The sequence below is a fragment of the Ischnura elegans genome, chromosome 8 (assembly GCF_921293095.1).
Source record: "Ischnura elegans chromosome 8, ioIscEleg1.1, whole genome shotgun sequence".
NCBI classification, from domain to species: Eukaryota; Metazoa; Arthropoda; class Insecta; order Odonata; family Coenagrionidae; genus Ischnura; species Ischnura elegans.
Genome location: NC_060253.1, coordinates 72,147,627 through 72,168,814, shown reverse-complemented (window position 1 = coordinate 72,168,814; position 21,188 = coordinate 72,147,627). Strand labels below are relative to the sequence as shown.

The 21,188-nt window shown below is 37.2% G+C and overlaps 1 long non-coding RNA gene across 1 annotated transcript; it reads right to left on the bottom strand.

Annotated features, from left to right (window-relative positions):
- Nucleotides 1-655: 655 nt before the first annotated feature.
- Nucleotides 656-20,156, bottom strand: LOC124164197. The gene is made up of 4 exons (XR_006865980.1): nucleotides 19,368-20,156; nucleotides 18,491-18,643; nucleotides 10,247-10,382; nucleotides 656-4,566 (listed from the first exon to the last, which is right to left on the bottom strand). It is a non-coding gene; the product is annotated as an uncharacterized LOC124164197 (long non-coding RNA).
- Between the last annotated feature and the right edge of the window lie 1,032 nt (nucleotides 20,157-21,188).

Genomic DNA, 21,188 nt, shown 5'->3' with positions numbered 1-21,188 from the left:
CGGCCTGGCATATTTTAGCAGAATGCAGTGAACTTGAAAATACAAGGGGACCTTTAATTCAAAAATTACAACAGCATAATCTGAATCTAAATAGGAAATCAATCATGGAACCTGAAATATTTGAAACAATAAAAGTAACTATGAAAAAGCTACTTCAAATAAAAGCCAGTCAAAAAAATACAAGATGCACCAGAAGAATAAGTGTAACAGCCTAATGCCGATCCCAATGATCCTGCCGCAGCCATGCGAGAGGGGAGGGGACACTAGCTCAACGCAAGCCGGGGCAAAATGAATACAAGCGCTAAGCGCATTCGAACAGTCGGCATAAATTTTAAATTAAAGGCTGAAAAAGCGGCCCCTAGGAAATAAGTTCTAAACTTGAAACCTGGGGGTGGAGGAGGGTCCGCGGGGGCTTTGCCCCCACCTAGTGCCCCAGCCCATGGGGAGGAAGAAGAGACGAAGACGCCCCCGTAACCGGATAGCTCCCTACCCCAGCGGGGAAGGATACCCCGACCCTTATAAATTCATTATTATTTATATATTTTTTTTTCTCATCCTTCTTTTGTGTAATTGCATTTTATCCGTGTCACAAACTTTTTGGCACGAGATAGGGAATCATAATTTTTATGTATATATATTTTTTTTGTCGTGTTAAAATTCTGTACTCATTCCTCTCTTTTCTTCTGTCTCCAATTATAGTACTAATAGTAATAACAATGCCTGCCAGTGTGCCCCGAGGTCAGCGAGCGGTGGAACGAGTACTGGGTGGTAGTGTTAGGACTGCACTGGCTGACCCCTACCAATGGAGGGAGGACCTGGAATATGCCGGCCGCCCCGTGGAACAACGGGAGAGGGGCCCGACATTTTGGCTACGATACGAGACTTGGGAGAAGACAGGCGGTGCTCCTCTTCAGCCGGCTGCCCGTGGCTAAGGCACCCGAGTTGGCGGTGTGCCACCCCATTCGAGTAGTGCAGGACTACTAACAGTGATTATGGAATTTTTTGTGTGCGAGGAAAATTTTGATTTTTGTATATGGGGATGTGTTTAGGGTTTTTTTTGTAAATACATGATATACAGGACAGCGACTTGCAATTTTTTATAAATTCTCCTGTACCCTTTGGAACGGTACTTCTTCTTTTGCTGTCCTTTTTGAGGTAACCTATTGGAACCCATCTTTTTATTTGCTTGTACTTTCCTTCTTCTTTCACTATGTTTTAATGTCCGCGAGAGGAATGGGTATAAATAAAATGAAACAGAAGGGGACACCTACCTAAGAACAAAAGGGCTAATACAGGCACACAAAATACGAGTAGCCTCGTCGATTTCGCAAAAGGAGGGAGTATTGTAATGGCCCGAAATTCAGAGGCCATTTATAGAATATTTCACAAAGGACAGGGCTATTTGTGAGGTAGAGGACAGTGCCCAAGGAGGGCCCATCATGAGCCCCAGCCAAGAGCCCCCAATCACCTTATACCGCCTCTCTAACTAACCCTTTTAGTCGCCTTTTACGACAAGCAGGGATACTGCGGGAGTATTCTATTGCCCCCAACCCGTAGGGGTAAAGACTTAACTTCCAAATGTTCAAAAATGATACCAAATTTTCAAAAATATTACCAAATATTTAAAAATATTACCAATTATATTACTATAACACCATTCCATATTACCAAGTGCATGGGTGTCCAGGGCCAGTGTTTTGTCCTATAACTGAGATAGTATTATTCAATATATAATGCCTCACAAAATAGTGATTCAGTCCACAACCATCTTGCTGGCAATGGGATGTATATCTGGAATACAGTTTGCCAGGAAGAGACAGAGAGAGGTCATTAGCCTCAAATGACGCTTATTACCACACCTTTTGCAAACTTAACCTTCATTCCCTCTTTCCAATAAAAGCTATTTCCATTTTGCTTTTCCCACACAGCCCCGTTGGAGAGCCTTAGTCCCCTTTCACCTTGGAGGTCAACTTCTAACATTTTCCACCGCTCATTTACTTCATTTATTAACTCAGAACTTCAACCCAAAGATTATTTCAGATTGTTGAGGGTAAAGCTCATGTTGTGAGCATAAGGGACAGTGCATATGAATACCGTTTACCAGAAAGAGACAGAGAGCATTAATCTACGAAACCTATTTTCATACCTTAACCTCAATTCAAAATTTGTAGTGATAGCTATTTCCATTTTGCCTTTCCCCCGCATTCCCAAAGGATTCCGTTACCTTTAGTCATAATGTACCATTTCATATTTCTATTTTCGGTTCCAATCTTAGAGGGGTGGACACGTGGAAACCCTCTCCTTCTAGTTTGGGCCAATGTAGAGTAAAAGGGATGTGCACAGAAGGACAAGGGTAGTTCATTGGTCATGGTAGTTCATCAGGCTAGTTTGGCTTAGTTTGTCGTCCTGAGAAGAAACACACGGTAAGCCATTAAATATAAGAAGCCCCACTTAAGACACTTGACTATCTGCTTCGAGAATATTTGAACTCCCCGCCTTAATCAACTATTTCGGTGCACAAACTGTGTCCATGTAATAAAACTTGTTTTAAACTATATTGAGGCATTCTTAATCTGACTGCTGATCTTAATCAGCTGACAACCTAGCAAGATCCCTAAAATGTGCAGTGTCATTCCACGTCACGTGGATACAACACTTATCCCAAGCTAAGCCACAGGCTGGTGGGTAACACATCTTCAGTGAAGAGGCAACTCCTTTGCCTGTAAAATCTCCAAAATCAAGGACTTATGTTTTGGGGAGAATAAAGACTTCGCCAAGATTTGAATATGGGACCATTTGATCAATTGCCATGCACACTACCCACCAAGCTCCCGTACAGCACGGTAAGAGGACAGATTTTCTATTTCATACTCCTTTGGGCTGGAATGACTCATATTATAAGAAGGGTATAAAAGAGTGATCAAATGAATTCTTTAAAATAGAAAAAAAACAGAGGAAATAAAAAGAGCTGGGAGAAAATTAAGCTAAAATTTCCATTTCTTAAAGCTCTTCCCTCTCAGATGTTTTGTCATGATCTCCCAACTCAGTGAACACAAAGCTTGCTTATTGCCTATTCATTGATTTTCTCTGCTTTATATATTAGAAGCCGAAGTTGAAGTAATTGTAGGAGTATTCATGGTTGACAACTAGTCAAGATTCCTTTTCCTGCAACAATCAACAAACAGAATTTGTTGCTCCACTACATAAGTGCTCAACAAAATCATGACAAATTTTTCATTGAAGTTGTGATAAAATAGCAGAGGCACATTTAGTAGTTGTACTTTTGAACCCTTTTAGTCGCCTCTTACGACAAGCAGGGATACTGTAGGTATATTCTTAAAATCCCTACCCACAGGGACAGTGACCTGACTTCCAGTTATATTTAAGTAAGTATTTATCACCATATTAAAATTTCAAGTCTACAAATATTAAAAACCAACAATCTAGAAAGAAAATAATTCAAATTATATCTGAGATACATTGGTTCTTTCAATGCAAACTATAAGATGAGAAAACAAATTACACTAACTATCAAGTATCCTTAGAGTTGGACATTGAATTTTAAAAGGTTTAAGTTCATTTCATTAAAGCCTTACATCACAATTGCATCCATTTTTTTTAGAATTGAATTTTTCCGGATATTTTTCCTTTGGCCAAATTGTACAAGATGAGATTTAATAGCATGGAATCCATAAAGTTGCCCATAAGGCATCAGCTCAACAATAATACAATTCATTCTAAGCGAGGATCCTCAAATCACACCTCCATTTGGCTAAACATAAATTGATCAGAGATTTTATGGATCAATTCAACAATTCAAATAGAAGGATGACCAAAATTTTCAAGCTATTCCTGTGAACTGACTACAAGCAAGAGCCAGTTGCTGCATAATGAAAAGTCAAAGCAGTGAACAGAAACAATTGCAAGTACCACTTTCAGACAAAGACTCATATGCAGATGAACTATGACTCAAATTCTTAAAGACATTTTTACCAAAGAACTATTGAGAAAAAAAATTATCAAGGGAAGGTTATTGAAATAAATATCAAACATTCAATCATAATTTTAAAAAACCAAATCTTGAAATGATATTTTATCAGGCAATAATTATTACATTAAGATCACATAATAAGTTCATCATAATATGTATGTAGGTCATAATATTCCATAGTGTAGCATCTCATATCATTGACTGCCTCAATCATGCTTGAATTACAAAGAATGCTGTCTGCAAGACATACTGCCTGAATTGCAAAGAATGAAAACAATGTCCCGCAATCATTGCAGATGCTACAAGCATCAATCTCCTCGTAAATCAAGTAACATTACAAAATGCATTAATGCCTATCCCTGGTGAACTACAGGTACAGCCCAAGTTTTCTTGAAGTAAATATGAAGAATTCTCGTGTTTTCCACCAGACCACACTGTTTGTCACATATAATGACACATTTGAGGAAAGAAATTGGACGTGATCCATCAGTGAACCAGATGAAAATATCATAACTTCCTTGACAACCAGTAGCAGATCTCACTGGATACTCTATTGTCAGATCCAATCTCACCATCTAAAAAAAGAAAATGAAATTCATCATTCACTACTATAATTAGGAAAATAAAATTTTAATTGATACTCTTATTATGAACATTACAATGAATACATTAAAATAAATCACACATGAATGAATGAAATACGTAAATAACAAAATTAATGGAACTTGTTCAGAAAATAAATTGTCCATGTTCAATTAATAAGAAAAAATAATCGATTAAACATTCATGGGTGGTAGTGAGGCAAACTTAGCAATCATTAGAATTAGCACTGTTTGTATGAAGAGAATATAGACATGACACCTCGAGATAAAGAGTGAGGTGGCATCTAGGGGGGCAGACTGCAATTGGGCCATGTTCGAAAGTATTTAAGTCTGTTTTGTTTATATTTATGTGGGGAAGAAAATTAAAGGCCAACATGAGATAAGGAGTTTCCACGATGATGAAAAAGGAAGTATAAGTATAGTGGATTTATACTACATAGAAGGGATATAGCCACATAAATGGTGAATTGATGGTCATGAATCAGTTGGGCTAAATTATTGAATTGGCACACTGCTTTATCTTGTAGCTCATAAGTTACCCGGGCAATGGAAAAATACAAATATATGCGATGCAACAAGATGAGTGTGAATGTACCTATCTTACAAATGGGAAAAATATACTTTCCCTACATAACATCCCAGCATAGGTAAAACCCTCTGTTTTTACCTCGGCATGATACCCTAATGTCAAAGCCAGTCCAAAGAAATTTCTTCCATCATTAACAGAGAGTCAGCAAAGAATGAGACAAGTGTTGTGTACATTTTCTAACTCAATAAGATCACTCAATTCGTGTACATGCAACCTTAAATAATACCCGGCGTCATCATTTTAATGCAGGCATCAGCCTACTATCTTGAACTATCCAAAACTTAAGGAAATGATTTTTCCCTTGACAAGTTAATGAATTAATGTCATTCAGTTCTCTTGCATATCAACTATCCTATTATATGACTGCCTGCTTTCATCACAACTTTTTTCTAGCTGTTTGATTTTTTTACAATGGACATTCAGTGTCTAAATCCGATTAGAAAAATGAAATATAAACTAAACCAAAGGAATATAGTCAAATCAATTAAAAGAAACCAAGAAATTTTCAAAAACAAAAAAAACTAAAATAGGTAAGTTGAGAAACAAGTAGCAGGAAAATATTTTTCAACTAATCTTATCTAAAGATAGACTAGTCATAGAGGCAGGAAGTTTTTTACAATAGCAGCGCAGTTTTCTCGGGTTTTGCACCAGGTCAGGTCCTCCATTTCTCCTTCCAATGTTTCGATGAATAACTCGCCCATCGTCATCAGGGATTCAGGAATCCAATGAAATCAATGGATCATTGGAATCCTGAATCCCTGATGACGATGGGCAAGTTGTCCATCGAAACGTTGGAAGGAGAAATGGAGGACCTGACCCGGTGCAAAACCTGAGAAAACTTCACCGCAATTGTTCGCCGGGAAAAAAACAAAAATTATACTGTTTACAATAGGATAGATTACTTTAAACCCTTAGCTTAGGATGGAAATTCCTGAATAAACTTCACGAAGAACAACTTGGGCAAAGGAATTCAAGTAGGAAACAAGAGTTGGTTACACAGGTAAATTAATACTAACTTCTTTGGATATTTATAAAACGTTACAAGTAACTTAACTGATGCCCAATGGAAATCATCACTGATCTTAGTGACTTCTATATGTACTTATAATGAGCTTAGAATATTTTTGACAAAGTTGTCAATAAGTCCAAACTAGCCAAAGTTAGGAATAAAAGAAGTTCTGCAACCAAAAAGTAAATCATGTTATAAGTTGAAAAGTCATATTGTAAGTGTAAATAGATCTTGTCATAAGGATATTGCAAAATAATACCAATAAAATATCCGTACAATTTCCAAGGTTGGTCCCAACGTCTTTTGGATACAGATAACCATACCTGGCATCTATTCAACATTAACTGCTATTTGGGGCAGCTATTAGGAACAAATGATTCACTACAATTCATAACATCCTGTTGAAGTTCAAGTGTTGGATTCATTTCAAGGGTTTTATGAATAGCCTTGTGAGTTCCAAAACAATACTCTGCTTTAATTTTTAGCAATGAATGATTGTTTAAAATAATTGTAGATAAAAATATTCACCATAACCACATGAGTATTTCCTCCCATTGAAAGGGGGTCTTGGTACCTGTGGCTGATTAAGTTTTAAGGAAGGGAGAGGGAGCATGGCCACCACTACTCTCCTATTATTTCCGCAAAAATTGAAAATATGTATGGTAACATTTTAGACCTCTCTCCAGTGAAAGTTGCTATTTCACCAGCTGAACTAACAATGTTTAACAATGATAAGTAGATGAATATCTAAAAGCCACTTTTCTTTGCATATAATACCTCAGGCACACATTCACTGAGAGGAACTACACACTCCCAAGGGACCATGGATAGTAACAAACTGCTGTGCTCCAAACCTCTCCTCTTCCCTCCCCAAAAACAACCACCTTAATCTGCTCCTGATTTCTATATGAAAGAAAGTTTTCCTTTCAAAATCTCTCAGCAGAGAGACACTCCCATGAATCTCAGTATACTGGAGAAATTGATGAGGGAAGATCATAGGCATGAAAAGCTTTAAGGTCAACATGAGACACAGGAACAGAGAGTCATTTCTGAATAAGAGATCATTCAAGTAAGAATTGACTACACACAGGGGCAGTCTGACAGGTCGGCTATTGCTGAGACCCCGAGCTTAGAGCCCCCCCCCCCAATGCTCGCATCTAACATGAAGCATCTATGAAAGGTGTGATAAAAAAAGGCTCATATTAATTGAACCTAAGTTTTTTTTTTGCAAGTATACAATTCTACATTTTCATTAGTTTCTTCATTTACAACATAGTCATAGTAATAATATTAAATAAAAATAAATAGAGGTGTCAGAAGATAAAATAGAACCTAATGCTTTTTTGAAAGGGTTTTTTAAAAAGGTTATTTTAGAGGTTTTTTTTAGATGTTGGTGCAGATTCAAGGAAAAATTCACTAAATAGATAATAGAACCATAATACATAATTTTTAAATTTTATAAGCTATAAAATGCTCACTTTTCATGTTGCATAGTATTTTCCTTACAAAACTGCAATTTTTCATTAACTTTTAACTAGTTTTTAAGAGCCAGATTTGAGTCAAAATCCATTTCCAGGAATGCAATTTCCTAAAAGTTTCCGGGGGAGGACCCTCATATCCCTGGTTAAGGAGGGTCCCATCATGAGCCCTAGCTGAGGGCCCCCAAATACCCCATACTAAACATGTTTTGCCAAAATTGCCTACAGAGGCAACTGCACAACTGTTTATGCGCATGTGTAACCTATGTATTTAGGCAGCCAAATGGCCACAGGAGCAGTAATAGGTGTGTAGTGACACCTAATGGTAAATCCTCACTCACTCAGTAATTTTACCCAAAGATAAGTTTAGACAGGTAATTACTATTAACACGTTGCGTACGGATGGAGAGAATTCTCGTCATTTTTTTCCCGAACGTTCTGGGCGGATGACGAAGATTCTCGTCATTTAGGCGCGTCAACCTAAACAATTTTAAAGCGTACAATACGTATTCGTTAGTACGTTTTCAGTTGTTGTTCGTTATTCATAATGAATTGATGCATCATAACGCTTGATTTGGTAAAGTTATATTCTAAACATTAGCTTTTTAACCATGTTTAAACCAAAGTCATAACGCCCTAATAGGCACATATTTCCAAATCGGCGTTCCTAGGAATTTAAATACTCCGGTACACAACGTGTTAAGTAGAGCTCACCCCAAACTATGCCATAGGTGTTTGGTATTCACGTACTCAGGACAGGGGGCCCAGTTCTCTTCTCTAGGCCACCATGTACTTTTAGAATTTTAGGTTTGAGGGTTTCAGAAGGCTTTACTTGGGATTTGAACCTAGAAACCTTTGGTCAGAAGCCAAGTGCTCTACCTATATCGCTACCACAATCCTACTAGATTTATATAGGATATATTTCATTTACAGTTATCCCTAAAGCAAAATAATGTGTACTCTTGTCACGAAACAGAATGAGAGTTGCAGGAAGATATAGTACCAGGGCCAGATTTAAATGAAAAGATTCCACCCTTTCACCTACCATTTTTAAGTTTGTAAATTACATGATTGATAATAAAATACATCATTACGGTGATATAGTAACAGAAAAAAAATGCTAAAATAGAAATTATGAATTATCAGGTAGTTTAATTCCAAAATCAAACAGCTTTAAATATTTAGGAGTCCATTTAACAAAAAATTTAGGATGGGGTTTAAACTTCTAACACACAATAAAAAAATCATTTAACATATTGCACTGGGTGATGAGAAACGTCAGAGGAAACACCAGAGCCACTAAAGAAATGACCTACACAACTCTAATACGACCACCATTAGAGCACACATCTCTTGTTTGGGACCCACATTGTAAAGGAGAAGTGAAGAAATTGGAGAAGGTGCAGAGAAAAGCAGCTAGGTATGTGTTGGAATAGCACAAAAAAACAGAGAGCGTTTCAGAAATGCTCAGAGTTCTGAGGTGGGAGAGTTTACAGGAGATGAGGAAAAGGAGCAGGCTATGTGGCATGTTTAAAAAAATGAGTGGGGAAAAAGCATGGAAGGAGTTAGGAAAGGGCATTGCAAAACCCAGCTTTGTTGGAAAAAATCATCACCAGTTCAAGATAAAGTGCCAATAACAAAGGACAAATTTAAAGCAGTTCTCCTTCTTGAACAGGACCATAAGGGACTGGAACAACCTACCAGCAAAACTATTGGAGCACTTCCCGAAAAATTTGCATATTTTTAAAAAGCTGTTGAAGAAGTAGGGACGAATGGTTTCTTAAGATGTTTCCTATTGTTTTTCATGGTATGTACTTGTTACCACCAGGCCAATGGCCTACTTGTAACAATTTAATGATAATAATAATAGCAATACATTTACTTTTTTAATTTACTCCCATGCCTCTAGAAACAGCATGCAATGGGCTTTTATATCTGCTTTGATCGAATATTCCAACAATTATAAATGCAAAAACAGCCATGCCCTGGATCAGGGCCACCAAACCAGGCGGCACTCGAACCCATGACCTTTTGTTTGGCAGGTGAGGACTTCACCCTGCCACCACGGTGGTTGACAATTTATTAAGGGAAACATGTTTTGATTGGTACTAACCAATATTTGCCATAGCAATCAGTGAACCTATGAACTAAACTTTGGTGCAATCCAGTATATACAAACGAACAGACCCAATAAGCCAAAAGCATTGATCTAAACCAATATATTTTTATGTTTGTCTATTGTTCATTTGCATAGAATTTCTCCTTATTTTCGGTTCAGTTCTTTAGTGTTCACTGTTTTTAGAAAAGTGTAATTTTAATTTTGCATAAAATTTCAGTGTAGGTCCCTCTTGATCTTGAAGCCTAGTTAGGCTATAGGAAAATCCAGCCCTGCATGGTACTATACCAAAACTGCCCACACTTGTATAGAGTATGCCCAAACTCACAGAAAGTGCTTGGAAATAAGAATCAACAGTTGCAGAATACATGTAAATCCAAGTGGCTTTGAGGATGATTCCATCACCCACAAAAATGTTATTTATCCATTAAGTTCTAATAAAACTACATAACAGTACCAACCTTGAAAAAGGCACTAATTTTCTCTCAGGAATCAGTTTAGTCCCGATATGAGCAGCATTCCATATCATTTATAATGGCTGTATGTCATGATAAGCCACTATTTTGTCAACTGCTATCCAAAGAGAGACCTCCTGCCCTGAAATTTAGAGCAGAATCCTTCAGTTAGATTCATAAATGCTGCTGCAACTAAATAAGTTAAGACATTTTGCTGAGGGAAAAATAGAACAACACCACTGGCAAAAGATGGATGGATAGAAGAAAAGAGGGAGAGAAATCATTTCAACCACCCGTTCACTTCAGAGCACAGAATCGATAACAAAAGGCAATGAGTGTCACTTGTAAACCACTTTACTGTGACAAAATCCATAACACCAGAATGATGGAATGATTCATTCCGACGGATGTCATTTTCAAAATCAAATTTATCAACTAATTTCATTTTCAAATCCTTTTCAATGTCTAGACCTAGCGCATTTTTATCCATATTAAAATAATATAGAAAGAAAATTTTGCAGTACACAGAAAACGTATAAGACACGGTCTCAGGCGTTACTTTGTGGAACTGCTTCATCATAAAATAAAATAAAAATACTTTGTTCTATTCCACAATTTAAAGAAAATGAAAACCTATAAACTGATTTCACACCCAGGAGGGCAGCTACAGGTCATTTAGACCAACTAACTCTGTCTATATATATTTAAGTCATGTTTCCTCTTGATTTCTAAATCTGGTAAATGTCCATATGTTTATTATAAATAGTTAAAATGTAGCAGTGTACATGTTTATCAGTGTGTTAAGACTTTTTTGGGTTACCGTTAACATTGCATGCTAAAAAAATTAATCTGCAGTTAAGGGTGAGAGATGATAAAATGACTGCTTTCATTTCCTACCTTCAGAATTCCAAATAAGTGATGGTGAGATGCCACCATGTTCGAGTAACTGAGATGTAACTCGATATATGATTCACTTTGGATATAATTACGATTAACACAGTAAAAATGGGTGAAAAAAATTTGGGAGTACTTTAGCGTCAAAATTTCAATTTCCTTGGAATAGGCACCCAATTTAATTTATCATTTCTTAAAATAGTAATTTGCTTGTGCAGATGCACTTCATAGCTCAATTTTATTTTCGACGGAAATTCCCAAAATATTTTGAGGACGAGAGGTGAAAGGCAGATTTTGTAATGTGAACGGCAAAATTGTTATGTTTGCAATCAAAATACACACAATGGAGGTTGGGTTGTAGGTATTACAATTTATGATGAGGCATCACAGTAGAGTGCAGGTATTGCAAGCAACAACTATACAGACAATGCTTTTGCTCAGCTTGTTGGCATATCAGTCACACCATACCAAGATGACAGCTTCAGCCTGATTAGCTTGCTGCTGCACAGGCCCATAAGGTTCACGCTCATTGGTTTATTCAGATATGTTACATTCCTTCCCCATTGACTTGACAATTGTAACTCATGCATAGCAAGGTTTTCAGGTTGACCTCCACATCGATTCATCTTCATGACGACAGTTTCGCAGGCGTTTCAGCTGGCATCTTCAGGTTTGAAGTGAAGTGAACCTGAAGATGCCAGCTGCAATGCCGGCAAAACTGTCATCATGAAAATTAATACACACAGAGGTCAACCCGAAAACCTTGCTACGCATTCTGCACCACTCCACGAAAGTCTCCACCAACAATCGTAACTCATATTCAAAATTTTTAACCTAACTAGCCTGAACAACTTGGACCCAAAATATGATGGGAGACAGCACATTAAGGAGCACAAAAACATTTACAAATTTCTACAGAGTTATTACACCGAGTACCGTAATAGGTTGGGCAATCCGTTGGAATACCGACGGATTGACTAGAGATATTTTGGTTGGTCTATGGAATGCGCTATTTGGTATAGTAAGTCAATTGTAGATAAATCTCATAAAAAGAAGCAGTTGTATTTATGGGGCGAGTCTAATGTGGGTAAATCCACTTTCGTGGAGTCCTTATTGGGTCGTGAAATGTTGCCTTATGTGTATTATCCAGATGTCGGTAAATTTGCATATCAAGGACTTATTCCTAATTTTCATAAAGTTATTCTTTTTGAAGAATTTGACTTTAAATTCCACGTGTCTTCTATGTTGAAAAGATTGCTAGAGGGCAAACAGTTTACCGCCCCAGTGGAATGTGAAACGGGTAGGCTAATCAAATTTATTGGACTTATAATTTTTGTCTCCAATTTCAATACGATAGATGATGAGGCATTACGCAACAGGTTACACTTCATTTATGCTGACACGCCGTATTGGACGCAGGTTTGCCTCATCCCGAAGGAGGAGACCATGGAGGCAGATGACGAAGTGGAGGCGATCACTCTAGACTCGTTGTCGGAGGATGAGAACATTGAGGTGTAAAACATGTTATGTTTGGCCTTCACCAGTCATGCGTGTCAAGCATATGGGGCATGACTTCATTCAGAGCTATAGAATAGATCCAATCAAATCTTGATTGACTCAGCTACGGAAAAATTTGATGCAAAATCAAGAAGGTTGAAGCTTATGCTCCAGCAGTGCAAGTTTTTTTTAAAGGGCTTTTTGTCTTTGGTCTTATTTGCAATGTTTTCCTTTTCTAAATTCAGACACATATTCCCATACCACCTCGGTGCCAAATAAAGAAATGAACTGCTGCCCTCCCCCCTCCGCATAAAACTTAACAACCTGAGCGGAGACAAGCAGGTTACCATTAACTGTATAAGGAATCAGCTCACAATCATAATAATGATATTAGTCCCCTGGTGGTTTCCTATACTGCCCCTGTCGGACTTTCCCATCTCAAAAGGGAATGAATTTTACGGAGGAGAATATATCTTCTCTTGGCCATCAGTTTCAACCCTGGAGTAAAATGCAATAGCAGAGGAAGTGAGCCCATGGGAGATAAGGGGAGGTCAGCCACCCCTCCCCTTATATTTTTGGAAATATTGAAGGGTTGGTAATGTTTACTGTGACTATTCAATATACGTTTTAACTTCACTAGCTAGCGACAAAGTATATTTAAAAATAAATGATGAATATCTAAAAGCCACTGGTCAATGCAGTGGCGAATACATATGGGGGGCACAGAGGGTGTGCATCCCCCCTTGCAGAGCCGCCTGCCTGCATTGCTGAACATTACAGAACCACAATTTAATAAAAACTTTGCATTTGACTTTTTCATAACGATAAAGGTATAGTTAGCTCAAAATATCTTTGGCGACCCCCCCCCCCCCTTGATTTTTTCCTGGATCCGCTAATGGGACAATGCATTGCAGACCTCAGGCAGACTATTGAGGTGAGATATTGCATACCACCAAGATAACAAAGAAAGTATAATTAAATCAACTCCCCCTCTAACCACGATCTTATACTGCATTACATGCCCTTATACATATGTCTTTACAAATATTTTGCTATGCTCCATGGGAAAAAAATCTCTCCTCCCACAAAATAGAAGAAGCCAAAAGAATCCTAGCCATATTGCAACCAACAGTGGATGAAGTTATATTGCAACTTATTCACATGAATAGCAATATCCTCCAGCCACATTTGTAGAAAGAAAAGCATGTGTACACTTACTGAAACCCAAAGAAAAGATGACCTTCATATGGACATAGCATTTTATTAGATGGATGTTTTAATGCCTCACTCCTATTGACAACACAACATGAACAAAAAAGGCTTGGCTTACCAATGGGGAAACGGGTGTTCCAATTTCAATCCTGTCCTTAAAATCAATCCAATCTAAGTTGGTTTGTACTTTAACCAGTAAAAGAACCATGGTTTAGATTGCACATGCCATATATGTATAACCATGATTGGGTAAAGATTCCAAACAAGATAAAATCATTTGCATTAGCCGGATACAAATCAGAAACCCCAAACTTTGACATTAAAATGAAGAACTGCATTAATGAAGTAAAAAGGCAAAATATGAAGCTAAGAATGCCTACACTGAACAAAGAATGTTTGGCTGGAAAAATGTTATCTAATCAATGACAAAGCAGAATATGTCCAACTCCATTCCTTGAGCATCATATCTTTCAACTTTTAAGCATGTTACTTCTCACAGTTAAACATTAACCCTTTTAGTGTGGCGGGGCGATATATTGGCTTTTGCAGCCTGAGCAAAAAGTGCGGCAGTCCGATACATCCGCTCTTACGTAACCCATTATTTAATTTGCTATAACTTATTACATCATTATCACTACTTATTTCAGCAAACGTAAAATAATTTTGTCAAAATTAACAGTTTAACCTGATCAATTAAAAAAAACTCATATGGATATGTAATAAAATAGCTTTCTATTGTTTTTTTTTGTAGTTGCTACATTTTATTAAAATACCCCCTGCTTTTCTCGCAAATACCCCAGGAAGAAGGATAGCGCTAAGAGAGTTAAATGATAAAACTCATGCTCTTGACAAACTTTCAAAATATAGGGGCCTAAATTCTTGGATTACTATATGACCTACAGGCTGGAAAAATTCCATTTCAATTGTATTTAGAAACAGAATAAAAAATTATACGATCAAAATTTATAATCAAAACAGTTTCATAAAATAAAGAAGTCTATCTATCTTTGCACAGCGAAGTTTAAAGTTGTAAAACTGCAAAGCAAAATCTATCAACATTCCACTCTATTAAATTGGAAGATAAAAAATTATTATCAACCACATGTAACTGGTAGCCAGATGCAAAGCTTGCTGAGAAAAAGGGAAAACAATAGTGAATTCATACTGATTCATTTTGCGGAGACATTACCCCCTATTCGCCACATGGGATTGCTGAGTTCACTCATCAACCATTTACTGCAAGAAAGCAGTATAAAAGATGCCAAAATGCACTAAACCAATCAAAGTGGGGATAATGAGATTTTGAGATAATTTTGGCATGAGATACAGACTGATGCCTATGAAAATCAGAGCGAGGAATAAGTCATGACGGATTATTCACTAGAAATTTTCTTGGATAGCTCACTTTTACTTATACCACTACTTATTTACATAAGGTGACCTGGGTTACAATTTAAGCCTGATGATGATGATTACTCATCGAAACCCGGGTTGCTTTATGTAAAAAAGTAGTGTTAAAAGTAAAAGTGAGCTATCCAAGAAAACTTACAATAAGGTGGTTTCCCATTTCTTTCTTATTGCCTAATTCGAAAGATTATTACTCCTGGAGTATGCATTTCACCCTCTTAGATTTTTAAATGACGATATGTATTTTTTGAGATTAAAAGAAAAGTGAAAATTTTGAAGCGAGCGAAAACGCGACGGCTAATTGTAAGTATGATGCCTGGGAAAAGCCCGTGTGACATCATTCTGGTTCTGGCTGCTGCTGTGTGAGGACACCCTGGTGTGAGGCAATGACCACGACGATGCAAGAAGCAGAGTACCCTGCTAGCATTTAGCACTTGGCTTAAATAAGAATTATTAATACCGATCAAACAAAGAAAACTTTCCGACCAAAGGCAATTTTAATATACGATTCTTAAGAGATCTTTCCCTGAGGTCTATGCCTCATGCATGCATTGTTTTCATGCATATATTTAATATGGTAATCTCAGACAATGTAAAACTCCTATCTACATGTATAGAAACCAGGTCCCTGTGGCGTCACGTGGAGTGACATCGCATGGGCGCCAATATGGCCTTTTTCAAATGCAGTTAAATTGACCATTAACATTTGTGTAAACTGAGATATTTAAAACCAAATAATGTGTGTGTTATGAATACACTAATGGTGGTTAACGAATCACAATCAATGCCTTTCGTCTTCTTTGATGAAGGAAACTACCCAATTGAATACCAAACAGTTAAGAATGAGTTTGAATTTTATTCACAAGAAGACACCAGAGATGCTATCTTTTAAAAAATAAGGAGCAAGGGGAGTGAGGTTTAACATGAAACTAGATTGGCAAAAAAATGGAGGAGTTCAACTGTCTGGAGAGAAAATTAGAGGAAAACAGATACCTCATTAGGATAACAGGAGGAGAATTACACTTAGCACGGAGCATTTATGGAAAGTAAAGAGCTAATGAGAAGATTGTAACGTAAGAGTTAAGAAAAAGCTACTTAAGAGTCTACTGTGGAATGTAACGCTTTATGGAGAGGAAGCTTGGATGCCGAGGAGAGAGGACAAACGACTGAAGGCATTTAATACATGGCTTTGGAAGAGAATGGAGAAGGTGAAGTGGGCACAGAGAGAAAAGGAATGACAAACTTTGAGAGATGGATTGTGGGTGAGGAGACTTGAAAAGGATATACAGAGATGATTGTGAGTGAAGGTATGGTATGGTATTTGGAGGAGGCGACCGACAGCTGAGGTCATTTGCGCCATGAGGGAAGGGTGTGGAAGGAAGGGTGGAGAGAAACCCGGCGTCGGCGTTAGCCTGCTCTTAACGAAAGGCGCCAAGGGGACCACGGCTTAACGTCCCATCTGACGGACAGAGTGCTGCGCTTGAAATGTCCTCCACACAACATTCAAGTAGGGATCGGGCAGTCTCTGAAAATTCTCTGCCACTGCCGGGATTTGATCCCGAGCCCGCCGGGTGGGAAGCCAACACTCTAGCCACCACACCAACCCGATCCTCGATTGTGAGTGAATATGGATGAAGTACAACGCAAGAAGGAGACAAATGAAAGCCATGTTAGAGGGGATAATTTCAGAATACTTAGATAAGCAGCGATGAGGAAGAAAGAGCATGGCATTCATAGATCCAATAAAAAAGATTAGGCGTCACTGGGAGTTGAAGAGGCAAGTTCAATAGGGTAGTTTTCTTCATCAAAGAAAACAGAATGCATTGATTGCGATTCGTTACCCACCATTAGTGTATTCATAATATACAAATTATTTGGTTTTAGAAATACCGGGTTAGACAAATGGCAATGGTCCATTTTTATCCTCATTTGAAAAGGGCCAGATTGGCGCCCATGCGATGCCACTCCACGTGACGTCACAGGGACCTAGTTTCTATACGAGAAGATAGGAGTTATACGTCGTCTGAGGTTACCATTGCATGCATGAGGCGCAGAGCTCAGGGAAACATGTCTTAACAATCACTTATTAAAACTGGCTAAGGTCGGAAAGTTTTCTTCCTTTGATAAGGTATTAATAATCCTTATTTAAGCCAAGTGCTACCAGCTAGCAGGGTGCTCTGCTACCTGCTAGCAGGCTGCGTCATATCAGCACTCAAAGCCTCGCCCCAAGGTCACCTCAGTTGCGGCAGCGGGAACCAGAACGACGTCACACGGAGATTTCCCAGCATTCATACTTAGCCGTAGCGTTTTCGTGAGCTTGAAAATTTTCACTTTTCATTTAATCACGAAAAATAGATATTGTAATTTAAAAATCTAAAAGCGTGAAAGACGTACTCCAGGAGTAATAATCTTTCGATTAAGGCAATAAAAAAATAATAGGAAACCATTCTATTTGTGGATGGCAGTGGGAATTATTCGCAAAATGCTTCATGTGCACCTACTTGAACCATTAAAATACCTGAAATAGTGATCAAAAGTTCAGGAAGTCTCAGGGACGGTAAAGGCAGTGTAATCTAAACTTGTATAAAATATCCATTTTGATTTTAAATGTATTTTCAAATTACAAAATCCTTGGTGCATGCGTATTTTGGTAAGTAAAAAATAGCCAAATAATTCCAAAAATGTATTTGCAATAAAAAAACACTAATTAAAAAAGTGAATAATATGCATATTTCAAATAAAAACACATATTTTCACCGCTACCCATCTCTGCTGAAGAATCTTTAAAAATACTATCAAAAGATACGAAAAATCTGACCCAGCTGAGTACAACCCTTGAGCTTCCTTCATATCACTCATAAAATCAACAACACACTCCAAAATACTCACTGCCTCCACGGCATTCCCCATGTACATGGGGAACATACAACGTTGTATTCATTTCTAAAGGTTGTTTCTAAGAGCTATTATAATCATTGTTTCAAGAATTTGTCTTTCAATATTTGTACATTTTGCAATTGGGTAACTCACCCATAAATTAACTTTATCATTACTATATTATTAGTGCTTCTAAAAGAATATTCATAAGAAAAAAGTAACCAAATACCATCCACACATAGATACTTACTTGTAGTGTGTAGCAAATTACTAACGCAAAATATGAGACAAAAAAGTGAAAAATAATTATAATATGCTAACCAAAACAGATGTGATTTAGTATATTTATAAAAACCGACTCACCTGTTAATTAAAGTTTCCAATGGGCCATCACTGATGATTTATTTCAAGCAGGATCACAATTTTTTTCCCAGGCAGTGCTATCGATACCAACAGTTTCCCCTTTACTGCCACTTATCTCCATCAATGCCATAGCTGCTCGAATATATATTCCACCTGACAAACAACAGACAATATTAAAAACATATCTAAATCCATATCAAGATTAAAAATGCACAGAAGCCATTATACAGAAGATGATAGCAATTTTGAAAGTAGATTGACTCATTTAGTTTATATACGTACCCTAACAAAACGCTACACTTCAAAGGCCTTAATGATCCTTATACTGTGCCAAAATTTACAACCATGTTTCGTGTAATCGAACCTCAATGTAAAACTAAATCAGTTTGTATGGAAATCAATGTAGGTACAACGAATCAAAGATTAAGTCAAGTTTTCTTTCCGTTTCATAAAATCGAGATATACTGTAAACTAACATACAAGACTTCACTTAGACTAAAAATTTTCCCCCAATATATAAACTTGGAGTACGATCAAAAGCGAATTCTGGACGTGTTCGCGAGTTAAAGGTTAAAACACCGTCCATGTAAAAAAATTATGACTAGAAATTTCAAGCTCTAAAGGTTTGGTTTTCGATACAATACCTACATCGTAACACCATCTACGCAGTAACACTTATTTTTAGACGATATATTTGGATAAAACTCTCTTCCAAAAACATTCATACGAAGAAACACCGTAAAATTGGACAGAAAAACAACAGGAAAAGAGTACAGAAATCGCTTAAGTGTACAGTCTACCCCAATTGATGTAGATACAGCACTATAATATTTTATCTAATTGTAAATACATATTCTTCAACGTTGAGTTTACTTACGTAAAGCGTTGATTTCTTGGCAAAGTTCGATGCTACTGCTGCAACGTCCACAGGAAGACTGAAGGAGGCACGTCTTCACAAACACGAAATAGCGAAATAGCTTTCTCCGGATTTCCCAGGCTCGTTAACCGCTACAGAATCGACGCGCTTCTGCTAAAATTTCACAATTCCCGCATTCCGACGCCCTAGCCTTGAACGAAGTGACAAATTGCCTTTCACCTCTCGTCCTCAAAAGATTTTGGGTATTTCGGTGGAAGATAAAACTGAGATATTGTAGACAACCGCACAATAAAATTACTATTTAAATAAATAGTTAAATAAACTGAGTGCATATTCCGAGTTATTTATTATATAATAATTAAAGCGGGAAATAAAGTTGCACGTTTCTAAATTCAAAATGCCCGTAACAGGTGATATCTCGGATTTTGTTTCTATGTTAAAAAGTACAGGAAATAAAGCTAATTTTCTTCAAATATCGGTGACCTACGGTAGAAAAACAATCCCGTATTCCTGTGGAATCGAATTCTTGGAGAATCTTTCACCAGCAAAATTATTTCTTGCGATATAATTGCACGAGGCCCGGAATTTCATGTAGAAGAATAAGCACATAATGATGGCTAATACTTTATAGCTATTTATGCCTTGCTTTAATATTCCATGTTTTCTCATTTCAGTTGATATGAGAAAAATTTTACGATATCATCCTGACCGGCTTTCAATATAGCCTTCGTCCCAACTTTTTCGGGGCCACATTTCCCCAATGGCATTTTTTTATGCGAAGTGCATGGCACCTAACTACGGTAACTATGGGAGGGGGGTGAGGTGATGTATCCACTCCAAAGCCTTAGAGAAATCAAAAAATTATTTTAAAATTTCGTCTGGATTTGATATTTAATAACTGCATCTGGATAAAGTTAAATTTTAAGTGCTAAAATGATGTAAAATGCATTTTCAGGCATGTTGTTTTTCAAAATTTTTCCTGAACTCCCCGTTTTCTGGGGGGGGGGGTAGCCCCCAGTAACCCCGCATCTCCTCCCTAAGCATATTCCTAGTTTCGCACGGCACCATAGAATCATCTTGGAACTAGCGCAAGGTCTCTGATAACGATTAAACTAGGTTATGATGTACTAAAAAACGGTAATCCAAAATGTATTACTTAACTTACCTATTGCAACGACAGCGAGCTAAGTTTAAGAAGATTCGATGTGTATATATTGTTCATAGTGCTTTTCAAAACAATGCCATACCAAGAAAAGGATAAAATATTTTTGCATGTCCGGTTTTTTTTCAAATACATTTAGTGAGGTTAAATATTTTTACTGTTCATTATATATTTTGAAAATATAATTTGCTGTTGTTTTCCGAAATCGAAAGAATTCTCATCGTGGTAAAGCCCTAATTTGTGATCGCAAAGACTTAAAACACTTCAGAGAGCTCGAGAAGCTTTTAAACGCAGCATTCGTTTGGTAATGCCAAGTCTCGAGTTGTATGTCATAAAAGATGTATACTACCGCTCTGCTATCTTACATTCCGTCCCTTCCAATAGGCATATGTATGCGTAGGATTCAGAGCATCATTCAATAAGGTTACCTACTCAGTGTGTAGACATTGGAGGAGGTATCATTGTGTCTGTATTATACCTCAACGACAAAAATAAGTATGCACCTCTATGTGAACTTATATTACTATCAAACAAAAGCGATCATTTAATTAATTAAGAGAGTTTCTATGTCAACATTTTTCCTTTTACTGCTATGTATCTCAGGCAATGCAAAGTAATATTTAAGACAAGAATTAAATATTACTAAGATCGAAATCTTA